Source organism: Neolamprologus brichardi, chromosome 6 (genome assembly GCF_056152115.1).
Source record: "Neolamprologus brichardi isolate AB-2024 chromosome 6, ASM5615211v1, whole genome shotgun sequence".
NCBI classification, from domain to species: Eukaryota; Metazoa; Chordata; class Actinopteri; order Cichliformes; family Cichlidae; genus Neolamprologus; species Neolamprologus brichardi.
Window position 1 is genome coordinate 7,239,723 of NC_142109.1, and position 24,827 is coordinate 7,264,549.

Sequence of the window (24,827 nt, forward strand, 5' to 3'; positions counted from 1 at the left end):
ACTGGTAACGGTAGCTTCAGATAAATTAGGAGGTTTAAAATATCAGATAAATGGCAATTAGAGCTGAAAAGCCAGAGTAGGGATCCAGTATCTGCCCCCTAGTAACTTACAATGGGTGAGTTGCGGTATCCTGTAAACAAAAATCTATCAGTGAAAGTATTATAACTTTAAGTCTGCCGGCACATAATGACAATTAACCTGGTTATTGCCTTGTAGATATGAGATACGTGCAGAGGATGTGTAATTACCAGGAGAAGCCATTATAGAAGCACTGAACAAAGTAACCTCAGTCAGCTTTGTGGATGGGCCTCTGGCGGTTTCACCAATGCCTTGGTGTGGTGTTTTAAGGTGTGGAAGTGTTCCAGTTATGCTCCTGCTATGCTGAAAATGCAGAGCAGTGTGCTGCGGCTGCCTGTTAGACCTTGAGTCCCATCTGTGGGTTTAAGGAACATTTCCGTAAGGAAATCCAGTCCCCTTCCCAGTAGAATACTAGAAGGTAAGCTTAGCTTGAGGTATTCATGGGCAAAAGTCTACAGAAGAATATGCGAACAGATTTAGATTTCCTCCTGAAGTAAATCCAAACAGAGCTGTACAGACAAGTACTTGACAGTAGAACAGTGTTAGTGTTGTTGGAGTTTTGTATTTGATTGGACTTTGTTTTTAAATAGGTGCAGATACTTTGGCTAATCTTACAGGGACTGAATGATTCTTAAGAATTGGTTGGCTTTATTACTCTTTATCTACTTTTTAAAATCAGAATCTTAGCCATTACCAGGACTTACTAGGACACAATTTCTAACAAGCACATCTGCTATGCCCCAGATGTACCTTTCAACAATGATAATTGCTGAACTGCATTTTGGTCTCTCTGTGCCAGGGTTTCTGGCAAACCTTAAAGAGTCATTTTTTTCATCAAGTTATAAGGTAAGCCCATGTTTACCAAGTGAAGTTAAAAGCAATTATGTTGTTTTTGTGTCTGATCCACCAGCATAACAAGAAGGTGCTATGGAGCTATTTGCTGCTCCCTTTAGGGTTCACCAAAGCAGATAATCTGCCTTCATTCCACCCGATCCCTAGCATGTCCTCCCCTCCTCCATGAACCTCCTTTGTGGTCTTCTTCTTTTCTTCTTCTTTTCTTCCAGCTAAATCCTCAAGATCCTTGGTCCAGTAAATCCACTATCCCTCTGCAAATGTCCAAACCATCTCAGCCTTGCTTCACTAAGTGTATCTCCAAACTGATCAACCTGAGCTGTACTAATTTCTAATCCTATCCACTCTGGTCACTTCCAGTGAAAATTTTAACATTTTCAATTCTGTCACCTCCATCTCCTCCTGTCTTTTTATCTGTGTCACTGCCTCCAGCAGATCTCACTACCAACTTATAAACCTTCCGTTTCACTACTCCTGTCACAAATCACCCTTAACATTCACGGTTCACCCCAGGGATGTAAACTCTTCAAACTTGGGGTCAGCTGTGGCTCAGAGTGATTCACATCCCAGCTCCTCCAGACTGCACGTTGAAGTAAAGCAAGATACTGAACCCCAAGTTGTCAGAGTACAACTGAGTTCACTTCTGTGAATGTGTGTGTAACTGTGTGAATGAGAATATAGTAAAAAGTACCTTGATTGCTCAGTTGGAATAGAAAAGCGCTATATAAGAAAATCTAGGGCAGAAAACACATTTATTGTGCCTTGTTGCTATTAACTCATTAAACAGCTCTACACCACACTAACAGAACACAACAGAACACAAACTGAACTTTCATTCATTTTTGCTAACTAGAAGAATATGTCTGTGTAAATAAATAAATACATTTTTATTTATATAGCACCTTTCAAGGCAGAATCACAAAGTGCTGCACATAAGATTACAAGTCATAAAAAGATTTAAAAAAGAGAAAATAAAACAGGCAAAAAATTAACCAAAAGCAGTTTTAAAAAGGTGAGTTTTGAGTTGATTTTTAAAAACAGCTACTGAGTCCGCAGTTCTTAATGTTTGGGGGAGAGAGTTCCACACTCTAGGGGCCACAGTGGCAAAAGCTCTATCACCCTTAGTTCTCCTCTTAGTATTTTTTTTATAGCAAGTAAGCCCTGATCAGATGACCTCAAGGACCTGCTGGGGACATAGGGCTGTAGCAGATCAAAGCTGTAGGCAGGTGCCAGTCTGTGCACAGCTCTGTAGGGCAAGACCAGGATCTTAAAATTGACTCTAAATTTAACAGGAAGCCAGTGTAACTGAGATAATAACAGTGTCACATGTGAGGATTTTGTCAAATGTCTAGCTGCAGCGTTTTGCACAACCTGCAGACGATCCAGAGAACCTTTGCTTAGACACATAAACAGCAAATTACAACAATCCAAGCGTGAGGAAATAAATGCATGTATAGCAATCTCCAGTTCAGAGCGAGATAAAATCGGGCTTAGCTTAGCCACATTTTTTAAATAATAAAAACAAGACCGAACCAGAGATTTCACATGCCCATCCAATGTGAGACTCGAGTCAAAAGAGACACCTAAATTCCTAATAGAGGATTTAACATAGAGTGAGAGAGGACCAAGGGCTTTCACTATCTGCAATAAAAATCTATCAGGGGCGCATACGAGGACTTCGGTTTTCCCCTCGTTGAGTTGGAGGAAATTTGCAGCCATCCAACATTTGATCAAATCTAAGCAATCATTCAGACGCTGAAGCTTAGATAAATCCTCAGGCTTAAAAGAAACATACAACTGAATATCATCAGCATAACAGTGATATGAAATGTCCTCAAAAGAGCCCATTATATGCTGGAGGGGGGGAAGATATATTAAAAACAATAAAGGCCCCAAAACTGAACCTTGAGGGACACCATAAGTAAGGGAGGTAGAGGATGACCTAAAATTGGAGACTGCCACAGAAAAGGATCGTGATGGAGATATGAGGAGAACCACTCTAATGCAGTTCCAGATACACCAACCCAATTTTTCAGCCTTTCAATGAGGATGTGGTGGTCAACTGTGTCGAAAGCTGATGTGAGGTCCAACATGAGTAGAACAGAGCATTTTCCTGCATCATTATTCATCAGGATATTACTAGAGACCCTAAGAAGAGCTGTCTCCGTGGAGTGAAATCGACGAAAACCTGACTGAAACTTATCGTAAATGCCATGTTTATCTAGAGCTGCCATAAGTTGCTTAGCCACAACCTTTTCTAGAAGCTTAGCAAAGGTTGTTTATCTTGATATGCTTTTGTTTCTTCTTAACAAAATTAAGCAGAGAGATATTGTGTATGCAAACATACAGAGGAGGAATTAGCCAGCCTTGATGTGTTTACTTGTGGTACACTGGCCACATGCCTGCATTCAGGGTGAATGTTGGTGACATCGGGTTTTCCACAGAGTTGAAGCCTCAACATCAGCAATGAGGCACCACAAGCACAGTTGAGTATTCTGATGTAACAATTGGAGCAGCAAACAAGTCACAAAATCGAAGGTTGCGTGCATGTCTTCACGCTCAAGTGCCTCCAAATCTGTTTTGTCAATCAACAGTTGTAAATAAGCCTGTCACCTGGAGTCAGCTTCACACAGGTGTGCTAGCAGGCAAATGGCAACAGGCACAACCCATACAAGCATGCCTATTCTTTCACCCACCGTCTCTTCTTACTACTTGTACAAGTTTTTTCTAAACCGTCTCAGTGAGGTATGTAATCCTCCAGATGCTCCTTTTGTGGGTTATAGCAAGAGTAAGTGCATAAAAACAAGTTTGATATAAGTAACGCACACGTAACTTGCTATTGTCTTTTTGAAATGTTTGTAGAGTCAAACTTTTTTCTCCCCGAAGCAGTGAGCCTCCTCGTTCACCTTCCTTGGATCTATCACTTCTTGGCCTGCAGTCACTTATCGCTCACTTTAAAGCACTGTTCACTGTAAACAGAATCTCTGCAGCAAAGACAGTGACAGAAGGTACAACAGCAATGAAGACTTTTGAACAAGAGCCAAGGTTCTCTGAGATTTTTACTGTCATTTTTCTCAATTAAGTAAGCCCGCCCCATCTTCATTTCTATTGCATCCAACAATCATTACTTTATATGACAAATTTCGTCTTTAATGTTAAACACACGTGTGATGTAACTGTTCCTCCTTCATCTTTCTCCCTTACCTCCACCCCAGTTACTGACTGATGTTTGCCTGTTTGCCAACAGGGCGCTCTCATGTTTGTTCAGCCCTCTGGCAGGGTCCCTGTTAGGCATGACTGTGAGGGAAAAGTCAGGTGGTAGAAGCCTGTTCTCCGGTTTGTGCAAGTTTAGACAGATGCTTAAGACAGATAGCATCTTCACAGCTTATCTGCACTTTAAGAGACATCAAGCTCAGGTTTGGTTCAGACTAATTTAATTTGTTTGGTTCCTCACCGCAAACATACACAGAGACAGAATGTTAAGAAAGCAGAAACTCAAACTGAAGCTTATCTTAATTGGCCGTTTACTGGTCCACATGAACCATCTGTAACTATGTGTACAGAGTATCCCATTCATATGCACATAATTTGGATAATTATTGATTTTAGGGGTTATAATCAATTTTGTGTTTCATTGTATTGAACAAGTGACCTGTCCAGGGTGTACAGCTGCCTTTTAGCCTATTTCAGCTGGGCTACGCAAGTCCATAACTTTAAATCTTTCCCCCCATGAAAACTACATTTAACCTCACCTGTACCCTGACGAATTTTGACAACTCAATATACATCAATAAATGACAACTTGATTTTTGGTTTTTCTAAGGCTAGGCCTAGTAAGCCAAGCGCCCTCACTAACTTCTGATGCAAACCCAGTTATTTTGTCCTGGAATCAGGCCTAAAATAAGACAAAAACTGCTCAATTCAGTAAAAAAGAAACAATAGTTACCCTTAGTATGCTTAGAAAGAGTTTAGTTGGATAATTTAGGGTTGCGTTGACTGCTTTTTTGTTGTAGCCTCACATTTCATAAATTTGAGGATGTGAAGTTAGTTTGAGGATGTTAAAGTAATACTTATTCGGTCTAATTTAGAAGAAACTGGAGGTCTCATTTCCACAACATTTTTAGCTTACTGGAGAAAGTGTATTAAAAACGTGTATTCAGATTTTTTCACCTGACTTTAAGTCAGACCCCGGGTTTCTGTCGATGTACAACATGCAAACGCTGGGAATTTATTTATTTTTGGCTCACGCTGATTATGTTAGCTTATCCAACTAATATTCTAGTTAATAATCTTTTATACATATACAAAAAGGCTGAAATAATTACAGAAAAGCAAAGAAATGTTCTCTTCTCTTCACTTCTCTTTTTCCAGTATGTTACACTATATTTATTCAGACATTTCTTTATATTATATTTCTTTATATTTTAGTGTTCGAAATATTACATAGAACCAAATTTGTTCTGTGAACATGCCGGAACTTATTTTCACCAGAAGCTTCGGATGCTAGAGCACCGTTTGCGCGACTGTCATGGGAGTTCTCGCTTGACCAAAATGTACTCTGTATATTGTGTGGAAATTTTGCTGGGGTGGTGAAAAATCAGAAGCAGTGCTGTTGTTTACAGTCACACATCTAAAGATCAAATTTCACCTTCTGAAAAACCCATTAATATGAGGCACAAACGGTTCATGTTTGTATGTAGACGTGCATCACTAAAGAACGATTTTGGCATCGATGTGGGATGAGTGTTTACTTTGTCACTTATCTATTTACTTTACCTCCTGACAGATGCTTTAAAATAAACACACACACACACACACACACACACACACAAGCACATTCTTGTCCCTGCTGGAAGGGGAATCAATTAGTGCAAACTGAACTGCGTGTGTGTATGTTTGTTTGGCTCAGTTAAAGCCACTGACCTTGACTGGTTCATGACCCAGAAACAAAGGCTGCATTTTACACAGGAACTGATTTTTAACTCCTTGCAGTGCTGTTCAGAGCTAAACCAGGCCGTCTGTTCTATCAGCTTTACAAGACCAGACCTGTTCCCTGCCAGCATTTCCACAGTGTGAACGCAGCTACAGACACATAAAATGTGTCCTGGGAGGGCGACTTTGCTGAGAAGCCTTTGTGTCGGTGAGAGACGGGAAATATATGCGTATTAAACATACACACAAACAAACACACTCTCTGAATTACTCATCTTCCCAGCACACCTAACAGGTTTTGGCACTTCCACAGAACTCAAAGTAAAGGGTGGCAGGAACCAGGTTTTCTATCTGTTTGTGCTTGCCTCACTGTCAGTGCTCACAGATAATCAAACTCATCATCACCTACCTCGAATAACCGGAAACTGCCTTCCAGTCAGTCTGCAGTAAAGTGACTATAACTTACTGTGGTGCACCGCAGAGTGTAAGATTGCGAGTCGAACCACTTAAGTCGCCACACGAATGATGTAGTGTCACGAGGTCAAAGGTCATGTTAACAGTCTGTCTTACTTCTTAGGTTTGTTTTCATTCAAGAAGGAATGTGATGGATGTTAAACAGCAAACTATACAGAAAGAGGAATAAGTTAAATCAGGAATTGGCCTCTGTGTGCAACCGATTCATTTCTGTTATCGCTGCTAGCATGCTTTTTTTTGATGGCCGCACATTGAAAAACTATGACTTAGTATTATATTAGTATTATAGCTAGACTTAGTATTATAGCTAACCAAAAATATGTTGACTTCAGTGATGAGTAAAGCTGTATCGTCTCTTTAACCGATCGACTGCTTGAAGTAGAGGAGGATGTAAGTGTTTAAATCGAGATTGCCTTAATTTGCTACAGCATATATAGTGCGTCCTACTTTCTGGTCTATCTGAAGACCCTAAGTTGGTGTTGTTTCTTCATCATCATAATAATGTTTGTCCAGGATCAATATTGCAACAGACCAATCACGTTGTGATGTCATATCTTTGGAATGTGGAGGAAAAAGGAAAAGAAATGCCTTTGTTTACATATAACACCCTTCTAAAACAAATGGTAATCATTCCAAGTGTTTTCTTTATTCCTTTATGCTTTAGAATAAATAATAGTGCTTTCAGCGTTAGCACGGTTAGCTCGTTAACGCTCTAGCGCCGTGCAGCCCCACGCACGGGGTGATCCGCATTAACTCGCTAACGGAGATTTTCCGCGTTAATGCGGTTATGGCATTAACGTCATTTTAACGAGACTAATGCTGACACTTCTAATAAATATATAATCAAGTTAGGGTTGCTCATAGACAAATTTAGGTTACGCATGTTGGTTTGCTAGTGATAGTTTTTAATGGCATTAGCTAACGTCCTGGGTAATGCTAACGGAATGCTCAGACAATGTGATTGGTCAGTGGCAATATTGATACCGGAATAATGCCAACACAAGGATATCAGATTGTGCCTATATGCTATCCTTTTAAGCCTAAATTAATTATAAATGGGAAATTCAAGCTAGTATTCGTAGGTTATTACATTTTTTAAAACAACTTATTTGATGAGTTAGCGATATGCAAATGTTTTCAAAGTTGCAAAATTTGGCCCATTCGTTTTTAACAAGGTGTTACTTAGATTGGTGACAATCAGTAAAAGTTCAGTAAACACAAACATAAAGTTTGCAGGTGCTAACAGGTTTTGGCACTTCCACAGAACTCAAAGTAACGGGTGGTTTCAAAGGTTGTTTGTTCCTCCCGCTGTCAAAAATCATTCATCAGTCCTGACAGGCTTTTTATGTTCTCCCTTATAAAGTAATACTCATGGTTGTCTGTCCAGTGAAAATAGATCAGATGAGAGCAGACTGACCTAACCATCGACCAGCTGATTCTGACACTATGTCACTTGATGTCAAACAGAGTCCAAGAAAATTGATTTCCAAACAATAAGAGAGTCAATAAAGAATTTAGCTTGGAGGAACGACTTCTAATACCCATGCCACTGAGCAGCTGTAGCTATGAAGCAGTCAGAGAAAACTACATATTTTGGCACTTTTATCAGCGTATCAACAGGTAATTGCTACAGCTACTGGTGTGTGGAAAAGGAAGCTTATTAGACATTAAAAAAATTGTGACTGGCTGATTATCATCACCTCTTTTGGCTGTACTGTACTGTTAACAGCAGTAGCCATTTGTTTTTGTAACAAACTGATTTTAAGGAGTGTGCTGAATCAAATCAAACTGGTTTAATTTAACTTGTGGTGCAGAATGACAGCATGTTGATTTAACAGCAGTTACACAAAAAGATCCATGAAAGCAAAAAAGTGGAAAATGCTACAAAGTCATTAGTTCAAGCTAAAAATATGAATGCTGGGGAGAGTCACATGTCACACTGCTGTGCAGTAGCAAAGAACACTGTAGCTGCTGGAGAATGGTGAACAAGACATGAAAACTTTTATTACTTTTAAATTCCACATATGCTGCCCTATCTGCGACAAATCCAGTGCTTCTTTTTTTGTTTTAAATAACAGACATGCCATTCTGCATGTCTGCAGTAAAATGCACGGCGTGCTGGAATTAGACTCCTGGGAAGACAAATGTGAAGGAGCAGTGCTGACACGCTTCACTGCAGGCCAGGCGCTGACACACGACTCAGAAAAGCCTCGAGGCTCGGAGGGATGTTTGGAAAAGGAACGGGGAGAAAAAATGGTGTCGTGTTTATGTAGATGGATGGAGTGTGAATGCACAATCGCAACACATACACACAGACTCCCACTGAAGCCACAAGTAACCTCCTTTGACTTTGCACTGATGGCATAAATAAGGCTGGCTTTTTATGTATGCCAGCTCCATTTAATAGCTAGACTTGATATATATTGTAGGTACCTATAACAGTTAATTTGCAGAGTGTTAACTTTTGCAAAGCAGCTGATGGTATCTGCTTCACATCTCTGTTTCACAGAAGCTGAAAGAGGCCAGTGACAGCAATCAAGCCTACTCTAATGCTCAGGTTATTTAAAATAACACTATTTTAGTTAGGAAAGCATCAGTTTGTAGAAAGTATGACAACAAGACAAGACAAAAGTTCCTAAAATACAACATGTAAAGCTTCCATTTATAAAAAAAAAATGTTTGTTTCAACTAGAGGAACAAGGCTGAGTCAATGTGCACGTTTTACTTTAATGTGCTCTGGTGTCTGCTTATTCAGCTGTCCTGTGTTGCTATCTCCAGCTGACAGACTACACGGAGTTTAAAGTCCTTTGGATCCTGTATGAACTCTTAGATTTCTATCTACAAGTCATTTTACATGCAAGGCATGCAAAGAAAATCTGTAGTAAGTTTCTTTGGTTTGTCTCTGATCTTCTTACTGGTTAGAGGGGGTAAAAGCTCAGTTTGAAAAACATGAAATCACTCCATGCTACAATCAGTTTAATCTCCGTTTAACAACTTCTAAATTAGAACTGGCAGCTCTTTATAGTGTTGCAAACATAGTGACGTTCCCTCTAGATCTGGCAACTTCTGAGGCCTCTTTAAAGATCCCTGCATTAAAAAAAATGGCGAAAGTCGACTGTTTTAATGAGAACAATTTATGTTACAACATCAAGAATGTGCAAATTATTTTGAAAAATCTAGCAACGTTTAGCAACCCTTATAGTTTAAGCTTTAGTTTCTTAGTGTTGAAACCACAACTAAACTCACTGAAGCAGAATAATGAAGAAACAAAGAACACCTAAAGATCTTTTGCTCTTTGTTATTCCTCACTTTTTAATATTTTGCTTGGAAAATGGGTGCAGGGATTTAGTCTTTGGCCTTAAAAAAGTTTTTTTGTAGAGTTGTAAAAAACACAGTTTGTCAAACTGTGTTATGTTCACAATTTGACAAATAAATGGGGACAAACTGTGTGTCTGTGCAACAGGGTACAAGTAACAAGGTGCCTAAAAATATAATTTATGACAAAATACTAGCTTATCCCTTGAGACAGGCGCCTTTTTTAAGTTTGAATGATTCATGGGTCAGTGTTGAGTGCCTTAACAAACAAAAAAAACATTCCTCTGAAAATATTCGTTTTCAAGGACTGGACTGAAAATGAGTGAAAAGAAAGGCCCTCAGAAAGCCTGGAGAACCATTGATCAAGACCACGATTAAAAAGTAATTACGTCTGGCTCCTTGGACACAAAATATAAAGAAATAAAGGGGTCGACCAAGAGTACCATATGCAGAGTACCATATATGAAGACTAAAGAACAACAGCTAACGTTAATGGTGCGTGAGGTTATCTATCACCTTAATTTACTGGCAAACTCTGTGGTTTAGCAGGACACATCCCATCCTGAACCCGACCATATGCACACTGTTTCTATCCCTTTGAATAATGGCAGCCATCAAATTTAACTAAGGAGGGCGTTTAGTGAACGCCAGAAGTCTGTGAACTGAACAGCAACCCAATCAAGACTCAGCACAGATATATTAAGACCAAACTGCTGCGATTGAGCCTGTGAAATTGCTCCATCAATCCTTGCAACCTCCGTCTGACTAATATATCCCATCTGTTCTGGGGAAGGGAGTCTGGTGTGTCTTGGCCTCATCCGTGGTATGGAATAAGGTTTCTGCAGTTGCCTGACCTGCTGACTGCTTGTTTTGGACTTTGCATTGGTCTGTCTATGTTTATGGAGTGTCTTATCCAGCAGTCACAGCTAATGTAGAGCACATTTGACGGACACTAGTAAATCAACACTGGCTCCTATCTACAAACTTAAAACGGAGTCTGCCACGTATCTGAGAGCAAATTTTAGTTAGTGCATCCTAAAGATTAATAAAACGTGTCGTTATTTGCTGTCTCAAAATCAAGCACAGCATTAGTTGCAGCAGTCCCAACAGATCAGCTCACCTTTACTCATGGCTCAGCTGATACCTTAATGCAAATCCATTTGGATGCAAAGACGTAAGGCACGGCTAATCCTGCCTACAGTTGCGGCACATCTGCAGGCTGCTTTGCAACCCATCTCCAATTCCACGGAATAATTGATGGAACTGCTAATTTGCTGCTAACAATTCACTAACAGACAGCAGCAAAAAGTGTGGATAATTTTAATTTTAGGGGATAAAATTATCAAAACAGTCCCATCTTAAGCATACACTCTAAACTTCAAAGTTGAATTTTCATATCTTATACCATCCGTGTTAGGCATCGATATGAATACACTTGTATACACAGGCTACATTTCCACTATGAACCCCTCTGCTTGCCATTGTTGTTTAAGCTGCTAAAAGCTAACTCTTGATCCACCTCTGCGCTCTTTGAAGTGGAATTCATCTGTGAACAAGATGTCCAAATTAAAAATACCACAGGCTCGCCCACAGCCACATTCTGCTATGCAGGATTTAGCGAGACGCCGATGTGTGTAAAGTGCCAAGTCAGATGCATGTTAGACAACAGTAACTCAGGCACACAGCTGCTGTCAGGGGAAGTTTAAATAAAATGTAATTACCACGTTTTACCCAAAATGCTGTTGTACCCAGCTAAACATTGTTTGTCTTGAGAATAAAAACAAAGCTGAGTCATTCTTGACCAGATTTTCTTTTACCCTGGCTTGTGGGAATTATAAGGAAATAATCGTCCTCATGATCTTATCCATGTTACACATAAAAAGAACAGCTTAAAAGTGGTGACGTGCACAGACGTTTCTCATGAACAATAATTACTTGGCGTAATTCTTCTCAGCTTTCTGCTCAATTTAAAATCCGAATTCCCGTTTTACAGCAAACACTGTGATGAGTCGATAAAACACGCTTTGGCCTTTGATTTTTTTTGTCACTGCAGTGTGAGACATAAACATTTACTTATGTAAATACTTTGATCTTTTTTTCGTTCAAAACCCCAAGATGCATTGAGCATTGTAAAGCAGTGAAGCCAGAAAAATCTGAAAGATATATTATCATCTTGTGAAAAGCTTACTTATCTTTTCCATTATATAATCATTTCTAGGTTTTATATTCCAGACTTGACTGCAGTCAGTTTCACCTTTCAGAATGCCGCACACCTTGGAACATCGTGACCCTAACCTGCTCTCATACTAATAAGCAAGCAAGTAACAGTTGCACAAGCCTCTTCAAACTCCTTTGTCTTGCTTTGGTGTTCCAAGTATCACCCCAGGCTCCTGGCGAAACGGAAACCAGTCGAGTCAGTTTCTTCCTATTTGGATCACCTCTATTGCAATTTTGACTCAGACTCAACACTTTTTTTTTCCCTTTTTTTTTTGCCTGTCCTTCTTCTGCTTGGTCAGTTTCTTGTCCCAGTCTTCTGGTTGACTGAGTCCCCCTTTGACTCCTGACCCCTTAATCCCCTGCCAGCTGCAGCGAGGCCCCCCAAGGAAGACCTGTGACTGTGCGTGCCTGTGTGTTTCTATCAGTATGTATGTGAGAGAGGCAACAAAAGTTCTATGCAAGATATGAATGAGCACTAGCATACAGTACACTTCTGTACTGATTAACATTGTCTAAAAGCTCTTTTCTTTACACATCATCATTGTGGATTGACATGTGCATGACATTTATCCTCTTGCATGAAAGAATTTCTGTTAATTGATAACAGTAGTCTTGCCAGTTATGGCAACTTGCCAGTTACAACATAACTGGCAAGACTCAACATTCATACAAACAGCCCATAAAGTTCCTGCTAATCCACCCGAGGCTGTTATTGAACAGCGAAGCAGTGATTTATGTTATTCACAGACACTAAGTGTCTGACTGTTGAATTTCTTGGGTAATGAGTGTATCATCACACCTGCAGTCATGGATGTGATTCAGCAGACTTTACAGTAGCTTTTGTTGATATCTTTTCACTGTTGCACAACTCCTTTTACCCCCAAAGGGATCAATTATGCCTCTTCATTCATTAGTCACTGTTACACTCCGTCTATCTATTGGAGGCCATCCCAGCTGACATATGACTAGAGGCAGGGTACAACCTGAACTATCCCGCCCACCCCAGGCCATCAGCAACCATTTTTACTCACATTCACACCAACGTCCAGTTAACCAAAGACTATGTTTTTCTTCCGTTTGTGGGAGGAAACTGGTTTAGAAATAGTTTAGTTTCACCTAGCATTTTAAAGAGAGGAATCCTGAAACTAACAACCATTAATTAGTTGGTTTGTGGTTTTTTGTTGGTACTCCCTTAACTTGCACCAAATCCTGATCAACCGGCTAGAGATTATCCTTCCAGTACTCTCATGTACCAATTGACTGTTCTGTTGCTATCACAGGGCAACTCTAACGTCTTATTTAGAGTTAAGAAATCAGTCTCCAAGTTAGTAATTTAAAAATACAAAATTTAAAACCAGATTCCTACCCAAAAACAATGGCCTGAGCCCAGCTCTAGAAATTATGTACTAAACTTGCTAGCAATCGGTCCCAAGAATACTCTTGACTTCATTCTGCCATAGCAAGCTTTCAGTAACTCTTCACTGAGTTAAATGTGCAATCCTGACACAACACCAAAGAAGACTGCAGAATGCTACCAAGATAATGCATGCTTTGAGAGCCATTGGTGCATTTGAAGTCGAAATGTCTAAGGTCCTAGATAGAATTTTCAACTGGAACGTCCCCTCAGGTCAGACTTCCAGCCTTACACCAACACCCACACGACCAACGCACGTAATGCATGTTAACATTAGTAAAACTGTACAACTTGCAATCTTTAAAGTCACTGTTGTGTATTTGTGATTGGCTAAATAAGTGATATCAGGGCATTGACCAGGATCTGCCTTTCAATGTGCTGCAGCTGTGCTTTTAAGCCAAAATAATAAGCATTACATTGCATTGCTAGTGATGCATGGATGCCTGTACCTTGCTAAGGGGCTAAACAGGTCCTGTTTTTCCTTGCTTTTCCAAGTTGACTACTAAAATGTGCTCAACACAGGAGTGACGTCACTCCCAGCACCGATATCTGACTTCTAAGGCAAGCATTAAGCAGCGCAATATTGTGACAGACCAGGATTAACATTTTAGGAAACATATAATAGAAGATCTACCTCACATCCTCACATTATTTCTCACTAGTTCATTCCACTTGTACTGTGCATACTTGTTATGCATAACTCACCTATTTTCTACGATTATTATTCACTGTTTTGTTGTTATTTTTTAGTCCAATCAATTTTCTATCAACAAGTGTGAGCATCTCTAAATGTCTAAAAGCAAAAGTTTCTGTAGTTTGCAGAACTCTGTTGTTTTATAAGACAATTTAGAGCAGGAAAGGCAACAACAAGTCGAGGTATTGCTGCAAAAGGTGCTTCTACAAACTACTTAATCATCTGTAGTCAGCTCTGTGCAGTCTCACAGAGCTGCAATTTAGAGGGTATTTAATGTAACCGAATAACTGTTTTGTGTAACACTGATCTCAATTTCTTCTTTAAAAACCTTTATGTTAATGTGCATTATATTCTCTATTTAAAAAAACTCACTCATGAATTGTGCAAATAGGCAAACGGAGATTTGCAAACAGACAAAATCAGGTCTTACCTGTCTGAGAGTAAACACGATACTGCACAAGCACCTCTCTGCAGACTTATAGAGGTCCCCTAAAGTAACACCTCACCTAACAATGACTCAGCGATCTTTCAAAAGTCCTGATGCGTACGACTTGTTAGGCACACACGTCAACTTTAGTGCACGCGGCTGTATTGAGCAACAACGCCGGTTTGTCAAACGGCCTCTCTCCTCACCTGTTGTCTGTTTGACTTGTTGAAAATATCACAGGTCCAGACCTCTGATCTTTGAAATGCTTTGTGAGGCCCTGCAGTCCCCAGGCCATGTGTGTTTGTGTGTGTGTTGACTTGTGCTGTGAATGGGAATGAAAGGGTGTGTATGCGTGCAAAGCAAGACTATGTGCCCCCAGGAGAAAAAAAAAAGATGGAAAGGGGCTCAGAAAGAGGGGGCTGGAAGCTGGGCTTTCTCTAATCTACTACACTACCCCCATCCAAAGACACACACACACACACACACACACACACACACACACACACACACATATACATAGATGCACACTTGCCCTCAGGTATATCTCCCACTGAAGGACAGGGTGGTGAAGTGTTATCTTAAAGGCAGATTAAGGAGCAAGTCTGAATTTGAAAGCTTTCTTTATATGAAACAGAGACTGATTCTCTCAGCTCTCAATTGGCAAGGAAAATGCTGACTTGCTTAATGGTCATTGTCATTTTTAGAAGCGGATTTTGCAGTTTTATTAAGGTCTCAATCCCAAGGGGAACTTGTGTTGAATACTAAGATTTTGTTCTTAAACTCGTCACACATTAAGTGCTATAACCCGAGTGGAAAAATAGGTATTTTCAAGTCATCAGAAGGTTGACTGTTGTGTCATCCTGCATTCTGCATAAAGCAACACAGTCGTTCTACTGGAGGCATCTTACATCTCCTGGTGTCTCCTGGTACCACACAGGAATGTTACAAGGAGCCTGCATGTGTCACGCTCTTTACCTTCCTATTGAGCTGCCACTGTTTATACAACACACTGAGAGAGGGTGGGTGTTCGGGGGGGGGGGGGGGGGGGGGGGGGGCATGCTTCATGGGTTAGTAAAAGGAGTAACAACTCCTACACCATCCTTGGTGGTGGAAGGGGAATAGGCATGGTTTAAACTCAAGGAGGTTCCCCTCTGGTGAGCATGTTAAGCCTCACGTTGTTATGTGTTGTTTGAGTCTTGAATTCCTCGGCTGTCAAGGAGGCTTGTAAAGATGTAACGTGAGCCTTTTTTTTTAATGTTGCTGAAAACAGAGACCAAATTTAGCAATATAGCCCAAATCTTGTCATGCAAATGAATGTTTTAGTGGATTTAGGTACGTAAGCGTATATAAGCTGTTGTGTGTTTCATGACGTTGCAAATTTGCTGTCTTAAAGGTTTTGCACAAAACAATTCAAAGATGTTTTTTGTGACAGTGGAAATTGGGATTCTTCAGTCATTGAGATAATAACATGATACAAGTTCCTCTTTCCAACACTTAAATTGTTTAAATTTATCACACTAGTTAAGTTGGAAAGAAATGCATTCATCAACTGCTAAAATAACAAAAGGGAGCAATTCCAGAGCAGCGTAATGACCCAACTCGGCAGAATGATTTATTAGCAGTCGGAGACTTGATGTTGGACGTCTGCTCCATCGGCGTAGCCCTCACTTCCTTAAATGTTCCCAATTGAGCTGACAAGCAGCTCAACCCACCGCACATCTGCAACAGCAGCAAGAGCGACTTCTTCCCTCTATTTTTACACTTTGTGCTCAAATACCAATGTGATGGAAACGACAGTTGCAACTGAATAACAGCGGAATAACAGCTGATGATACTGATAAAGCGTTTGGTTTAAAGATACAATGTGAAGACATATCTATGTAAATATTCAACTGTTCAACTGATATGTTTTTTTGTAGAAAATGTAACGATTCCAGGAATGGATTTTTCCGAGAGAGGAGATATGCTAATTTCTTACAACTAATTATGAACAACAAATTAAACACACTTGGACTTTATTTGAGATTCAGGCACGTATTTCTATGTTACTGAGTACTGAAACAAAGGCTAAACACCAGAACAGCACTAAATAAACAAGGTAGCAGATGAAAGTCAGTTTCAAATGAGGTCTCTTACATTCATTTTTTCCATTGCAAGGCTTCTGTTGAAAGCTTTTTGGAGTTCTAAACAGACTGAGGGTGTTTTCACACATTCGCTGTTGAGTCAGTTAAACTCGAACTCTGTTTCATTTCCACCCTTGGTGCGGTTCACTTGTGCAGATGTGAACATGGTAATGGCACTTGGGTGTGGACCAAAATGACCACCCCTGATAGGAGGTGGTCTCAGTCCGGTATCAGGCGAACTCCAGAGTGGTTTGTTTATGTTGAGAATGTGATCTGAATGTGATCTCGCGCCAAGCCAAACACCATGTGCACGCTGCAAGTTTGAGCTAAACGCTGTGCATTCTGGGATGCAGCAGTACCGCAGATATGCAAAGTACACAAACTGTAACAACCAGAAGTAAAATGATTAAAGTCACCCAGATAAATACAAATGTCAAGAGCAAAAATTATCCACTAGTTCAGGCTACAGCACTTTCTTCCTATACTGACTTTGATGCTCCCACCTCAGACACAATCTGACCTTCAGGCCTGAATTTGGTCAATAGCTGACTAAAGTTTTTATAGGCAATATAGTATAATTAATATAATTGAGAGTATGTGCTGTCTGGTGCCTGTAATAAGGTAAAGTTTCCTCCAACACTGTGCTATTAATATTTTCATTATTTTTTCAGCTTCGATGCGCTGACCTCACACTACTTCCTGGTTTCTCAAACCTCCTCACATGGTTTTGTAGTGACGCATTTCAGTTCACTTGGAGTTTTCTCTGTTGGAAAAACATACAAGTTTACAAACTTGTCAATTGATTAAGAACAGAGTGTAAAAAAAGGTGTGAAAACGCTCCAAAACTTAAAAAATTGACACTGAATGTAAACAAATTCTGTTAATGATTATGATACAGGCAGGGTGGTTATCACAATTTACCTTGGATTAATTGGGACTTTCTGTTCCACATAAAAGAAAAAGCCACAAAAAAGCATTAGTCTTGCAGAAAAAAAACAAAGCTGGATAACAGAGAAGAAGAAACCAGAACAAGGGAGCAGGAGGGTGAGGCTTGACGGGAGCCTCTCTGCAATGTAAAAATGTCACATCTGCACATGTAAAACGCAGCGGACGCAGAGAAAACAAGAAAGGAATGACAGGATGGTAAAAGTGGTCAGGATGAAAACAGTAGGGAGAAACTTTTCATTCAGGAAAGCCAAGAAAAACAGTGCCGCCAGCTCATCAAGGCTTACAAATCTACGGAAATATAAATAGCACGGTGTTGGAGGAAAGTTCACTTTATTACAAGGGCTAGAAAATAAGTACCGCTTTTTGTGTCACTAATGTTGTTTGCCTATAAAAAGTCTACTCAAGTTTGGTACAGTGACCGAATTCTAACCTCAAAGGAGGGATGTGTGTGTGTTTGTGTGTAAGATCTAGGTGTTATTCAGCTTATGTGGATGTGAATGCATTTGCAAAGTCACATTATGGAAAGTCTAGCTTGTGTTATATACCTAGAATATATAAAAATGAATGTACCGACTATGACTTCACCCATCATTTTGTGGGCCTGGCGTTTTGGATGTTGTCATCTTGGATTTTTGAAAGCAGACGATCAGGAGTGGGACAGAAACGAACTGCCAGTCAAAATCACAAGACGGCCACACCCTAAGGCATAACCCTGCTCTATCGCTCAAAAACATTTACAAAATGAACATCAGACTGCATTGACTAAGATTTTTAAACTAGCACCTGAAACCATGAACTCGTTAAGAACGGGTTTACTGAGGTCAGAAATAAAGGGAGAAGTGGGCTCACTTCTGTAGAACGTGGCTGGTGGGTCGCCACCTGTTGGCCATTAGTAAGAAAGGATCAGTCACCTTTTGGATCCACAGGCTATGCTCACTCCTTTAGCAAAGAGTCAAGGTGTTAAGGCTAGGAAAGAAGTCAATAATGTTGAGCTGAGAGGAAGACTCGTGGAAATGCAAATAAATGTAACGTCTTCTGTATAAATGGTTACTTTTAGCTGTGAAACATCTGAGGACCACAGGTCTCATTTAAACTCCACTAAGGGGGGGGGGGGGGGGGGGGGGGGGGGTAGCTGGTGTGGCTGATAACAAGTGAAATCTCACACACACATCCATCCTCTTCACCTTGTACCTCTTTACTTCATTCATGGGCTTATTAACTCCCTGATGGAGGAACTTTCCTTCATGTTCCCCCCTATTTAGTTGTCATGGTGGCTCGACCTGAACACTTATTAGCTGACCCCTGGGATTAGTCCAAGCTTGAGACGAGGAGAGTTGAGGCTAAGCCTTCACCTCGAGGTGCTCGCTGCAGCATCTCACCAGAAACCTTAATTAAATTGCTGAGACACCGCGTCAGGAATGTTTGCTTTACTCTCCTGTATTCACTTCTGTCCATCCCATCTGTCTCCACCTTTCTTTGCTTTTCCCATAGTCATACTCCACGCTGGGTTTGTTATGCTACCCCAAACTCATCACGGAGCAGACAGTGAAGGCAGCGAATTGCAATATAAGGAGAAGACGGGAGGTCACATTCAGCATATTGCTGTCTAGATTTATTAGATAAACAAGTCAGTCATGCATTGCAGGCATTCCTTCTACATATTACCAGTGCAGTATCAGAGAGTTTAGACATGAATATTGATGACTAAAAGTGCTCTTTTGGATGGATGGATCGAAAAGATGGAAGGATAAGGATGGATGAGATATAAATATTGTTTAGAATAACTGTTTATTTTTCAAAAGTTAGAAAACACCCCTGTACCCTGCCTCTTGTCCTATGACGGGCTACGACCCTGAAGTGGATGACTTGAAAACAGTAAAATGCCCAGCACAGCTTTCCAAAACCCCTAGAGGAATCTTTGACTCCTTGCCTTCTATTATCAAGTTCAGAGGTTTATGCATTTGTGTTGCTTATTCTATAAAATGTCAGGGGGAAAAGTGAGAAATCCACACCACATGATCCCAAAAATGACAGCACCTTGTTCAACAAAGTTTTGTCACTGATATCATAAGGTTTTTTTAAGTGTTCAGTTTACAGAAACATCAACCAAAGACAAGCGCAAAAAAATAAAATAGTCCTTAAACTTGAGTTGGAAGTTGGAATCTGTGTTTTTGATCATTATCATGCTTTTATATTTAAAATATGAGTGAAGGCAAACTCTTTAAAACAGCCACTACATAAAAAGCCACTACATAAAAATGTATATATATATATATCCAGGCTTGACAGGATAACATCACAGAGAAAACAAAATTTAATCATCACTCTGAACTGACTGGCGGTATGTTCCAGAGGTGATACCTTGATTTGTCTCTGGGGAATCACCAGCTAATCGCGGAGATTAAAGTCTCAAACAGCCAGAGGTGGGAGAGACAGAAACGGTGAAGGGGCAGATAACGAGTTCTAATCCGATACATGCGACTCCAACACGGTCTGAAGCAACGACCAGGATAAGAGCTAATCCTGTTTTCCATGTATCTCTGTAGGAAACGGTCCTCTCAGCGTCTCTTCAGTTAAGTGCGTCTCCTCTGAGCGCGTCTGTCCAACAGATCCTGACCCGAGATACTGACCCGTATATGCCGGGAGAGGAATGCGAGGATATGCTGACAAAATCACAACCACAAAGGAAGCTTTCACGTGAGTAAAAGGTACTAGAAGGAGCCGATGCCGGATTCATTACGAATGTGCTTCTGAGCGTCCAAGTTTGCAGAAGAACGGATTAACTCTGCACGTCTAATCGATATCACAGCACCCAAACGCATGAGCAGATTTTCTTTAATACAAATCGCTTCAATCCAAAGAATTAAAGGAACCACAACACAGTTCAGTGTGCACACAACGTTCAGTGTGGCTATCAAAAAGGCTTACCTTGGCAAAGAAACCCAAAGTCCGCAGGAATACGCTGGAGCAGCTTCTACCCGGACGTTTTATCCACTTTGTTCCTATCAAATGCAAAACCCTCCAAGAAAAGTTCAGAAACCTCCTCTTGCAGCGCAGCGTAGTCGGCGTGTGCACGGAGTTCAGACCAGAAGGTGTCTCATGGCACTGCAGCGCGCTGGCTGTGCTTGGAGACTCTGGTCCGCTGTCGTTCAGCGGCGCACTGACTTTTCAACAATATTGCTTATTGAAGTAAAGGAGGCGAGCACTTAAACAAGCTGGGGAAGTGGGAGGTACGGTGCAGAGCCGGAGCGCGCTGCCGTGCGCGTCCTCGAGGCGGGCTGCACCTGCGAAAGCCATCCCTTACTCTCCACCTCACTTTATAATACGGCCTATTTTGAAAAAATATATATTTACATACAAATATAATAAACACCAGGAAACAAAGAAATTATTTTACCCTATAGGTCATTTTCAGTGCTGCGTCATTTCTGGTCATTTTAAAGAAAAACAATATTTCGGTGTGACTTGACTTTTTCACAGCTTCATGTTTTTTACATTGTTACCTAATATTCGTTATATATATCAATGTGATTATGTCAATGATGGATTTTCTATTATTCAGTTGTCCTTGTTTACTTGCGTGTCTCCTTTTCGGTAAGTTAAGCAAAGCAACCCGCGCCCTGAGAAGTACGGCTCGTACTATGTCAGATGGGAAAATAGTGTTTGTTTTTCTGCTAAATTACCAGGAAAAGGCAGTACTTAAAATTATTCACGCACTACTTAAATGTATTAAAAGTTGTTTTTGGGGATTGTTTGTGTGTGTGTGTGTGTGTGTGTGTGTGTGTGTGTGTGGTGGTGGTGGTGGTGGTGGGGGGGGAGCTTGTTACCCCCTTACTATATGTACCTACGTTTAAGTGTTTAAATATTTGCATCTGAATATAGTTATGTTGTCATTTCAAATAAAGTTCATTAAAGTTCCATTTAATTACAGGGTAATGACACCTTTAGTCATGGGTCATATTCTTTTATATTTATTTATTTATTTATAGAGTTGTGTCTTTGCATTTTGTATTCATCCCTCTTTCTCTTAGGAAAATTTGTAGTTTTTAGATTCCAAATCCTGCATTCTCAAGAAAAAGCAATGAAGCTGAAACGCAGACTCGAGTGAGATACCATGTCTTCTCTTCACCCCTCCAAGCTAACTGCAGGGAGATTTGACAGAAGTGAGAATTTAATCTCTAATCAGCTACAGGAAATGATCTTATAACAGGAGAGCTTACAGGCTTACAAGAATCGGGTTGTTGACATCTGAAATTAACCAATTTAATCTGTCCTTAGATTTCTTTTTTGTTTCCTTTAGTTTCACCCAAATAGAAGACAAATGAAGGGCATTTACAACACATAACAAATATGTCTGTCATGTTTAGAATGAGTTACAGGTCACGTTTGATGGTTCTCCCAGCTTTCTCTCAGTGTTTTTCCACAAGCCCCCGTTTGCCACAGTTACAGCTAATGAACACATACATAATGTAAACCTCTTTTTTATTGGCTAGGCATTTTGCCTTAATTTTTAGTTAGTTAACACAAATGCTGTAAGTTCAGCGATACCTTTATAAATGCTTATTTCTGTCCCTTCTACAGTGATGAAAAGCTTGAATCCTCGTGCAAAGTCCACATTTCCTGTTGAAGTGATCTCATAAACATTATGTAGGTAACCTGCTAAGTCATAATTAGCTGCTCTGAAATCATTCAAACATATATGCACCATTCATGATAAAAGTTTGGTCTCCCCAATAAGTCTCTCCATAAACTTCAACTTCTTCAGAATTCTGCAGCTCGGGTCATAACTTGAACTCCCTTAAGAGACCAATTCTTCAACAGCTTCACTGGTTGCCCAGAAGCCAGGATAAATTTTAAAATCTTAGTTCTCACGTTTAAGTGTATTCATAACATTGCGCCTCCTTATCTCTGTGATGTGCTTCATATCACCATTGTTTCCTGCTCTCTCAGAGTTTCATCTGCCACTCATCTTGTTGTTCCTTCTGCTCGTCTTATCACTATGGGGCGCTATAGATTCCCTTCCCTTATTTAAGTCACAACTCAAAACCTACTTGTTTAAACTGGCTTACTAGCTTTAATGCAGATTTTACTTGCTGTCAAACCTGTTTTTTGGGGGGGGGGGTTGGTTTGTTTTTATTTGTTTTGTTTTTTTTGTATTTTGTTGTTTTTGGTATTTTAAGTTATTAAAATCTAATAATTTAATCTACTGTTTTATTGATATCTTTTTCTCTTTGTAAGGTGACCTTGGGTTTTAGAAAGGCGCCCTCAAAATGTATTATTATTATTATTATTATTATTATTATTATTATTATTATTATTATTATTATTAAAAGAGGGAAGTACAATAAATCTGCTTTACTCTTGTAGACATTTCCACGACAACTGCATTGCAGAACCTCAGCTACCTATCGCATTCCTCTGTCTTTCCAAGTTTGCATTTCCATATTAAGCCTGTATATTTATACACGGTCTTGGGAAAGCTGCTGCAGGTGCACCGCTAACCAAATACTTCCGCCCGTCACTTAAGCTGTAAATGAGCTGTTGGATGGAGAAACTATATTCAAGTGCAGAGCTGCACTGTGTGGACGGGAACCCACTGAAACCTGAAACTGTCGTCATGGTCACCAGCCCTCAACCTGGTAAAATGTGTTTAACAACATTGTTGATAGTGAATCATGCTCACTGGTGTCACTCGGGTATGCAGCAAGGCAAAAATTAATAATCCACCAAAGAGAAGACAGCGGAAAAGGAATGTTTTTAATACAAAACTACGGTACATGTACAGCTGCTCCCCACACACACATGCCTCTCGCACATTAACACATTCTGGGAGATCTGACAGTCTAAACTGAGACGGTCAGTCAGACAAGCCGGGGCATGTGTGAGCAATATCCAGATGAAATCCATCTATGTGACACACGCACAATAAAAGCGTAAAGTTAGCCAGAGCCTGATTGTGTAGAAGATCATTTTAAATTCTCTGTACAATCAGTTTGTAGAGCTTTACGCCTTCCCCATGACCACCTGTTAGCAGTCCACAGCATGGGGCGCATTTCCCTGGGTGGATCATGCCATATCATGAGATGGCATCAGGTACAGTACACTTAGTTGGTTTTATATTTGCTTTTTACTTCTCTTTGGCAACTATAGATAATTACTCATCATGTACATCTTACATTATCTGCACTGCAGCCGTGAAGGGTAAATTTGAAGGTCCTATTGTGCGAAACCTACTCCAGACTAGCAATAAAGGCACACCTTTGCCATCCTTTTTTCTTATTGTCTTGATATTTTACTTCTTATGATGATATTTTCTTTTGGGCATTTTTACCTCCACCAAGGAGGTTGTGTTTTCTGTAGCGTTTCTGTGAGTGCGTGTCATTCTGTCTGTAAACATGATAGCTTTTTCAATGAATATCTGAGGTTTGTAGAGCGGGCTCATGTTAATAATCCATTGCAATTTGGCTTACATCAAGGTTCAAGGTCAGCTCAGTGATTTCTTGGTAAAACCTGACAAAAATGCCTTATAACTTAGAAAATATGATTTTTACAAGTGTGCTGTGTATTGTCAACATATAGGAAGTATTGTATAAAGATTTAAAATATCATGTCACATTTGACCTCTGACCTTTTTATTCGAGGCCAACAGAAGGCCAAGGTCATAACAATGCTATGTAGAGCATTTTAAAATGATGTTGCATACTGCCATTGTTTGTACTGACAACGTATAGATATATAGGTAATGACATGTGGGTATTGTAAATTCTTATTCTAAATTTACTTTATTATGATATTGTAAAGTACATTATAGTAACAGGTCATAACATTTAAATGAGTAATATTTTAAATACATGTACAATGTTCCTGAAAAAGAATTTATTTTTTTGGTAAACAAAATAAAATTGTGATCAAAAACTTGTTTCACTTGATATTTATCACAAAAAAATGAAATGTAATTTACTAAACACTGAAATTATGTTTCACTGTTTAGTAAAATGTTTAAACAGTGTGGAAAACAAACAATGCCTGCACTTGGCACTTGGTTTTACTGCACTACAAACTTTTTAAAGTAGGTTTAAAAAGAACAAAGAAAAAATGAGTTTACAAAAAATGCAATAATATTCCACTTAGATTAAATACTGCTCAGATAGTGAGCTGCCTCGGTTGAAGTTTAAACTGTCTGAGTGCTTCTTGTTTTCTTGTCATTGTAAATCATAACTTTGCCTCGGGTTTTTCTGCTTTGACTCCCATGTGATACAACATCATCTGGTGGTACTCTAACAAAATCAGATGCGATTAATCATTTAACCTCCATTCTTCATCTGCTGTACATGGAATCAATCCGTAGCCCCG

General features: G+C 39.8%; 1 protein-coding gene across 1 annotated transcript in view; it reads right to left on the reverse strand.

The window, feature by feature from the left end:
• The window catches only part of vasna (vasorin a), a 33,957-nt gene extending 13,453 nt beyond the window's left edge, over positions 1 to 20,504 (reverse strand). Inside the window, exon 1 of the mRNA XM_006804369.3 lies at positions 20,403 to 20,504. The gene's annotated coding sequence lies outside the window, so the exon portion shown is untranslated. The remainder of the gene's footprint in view (positions 1 to 20,402) is intronic.
• Between the last annotated feature and the right edge of the window lie 4,323 nt (positions 20,505 to 24,827).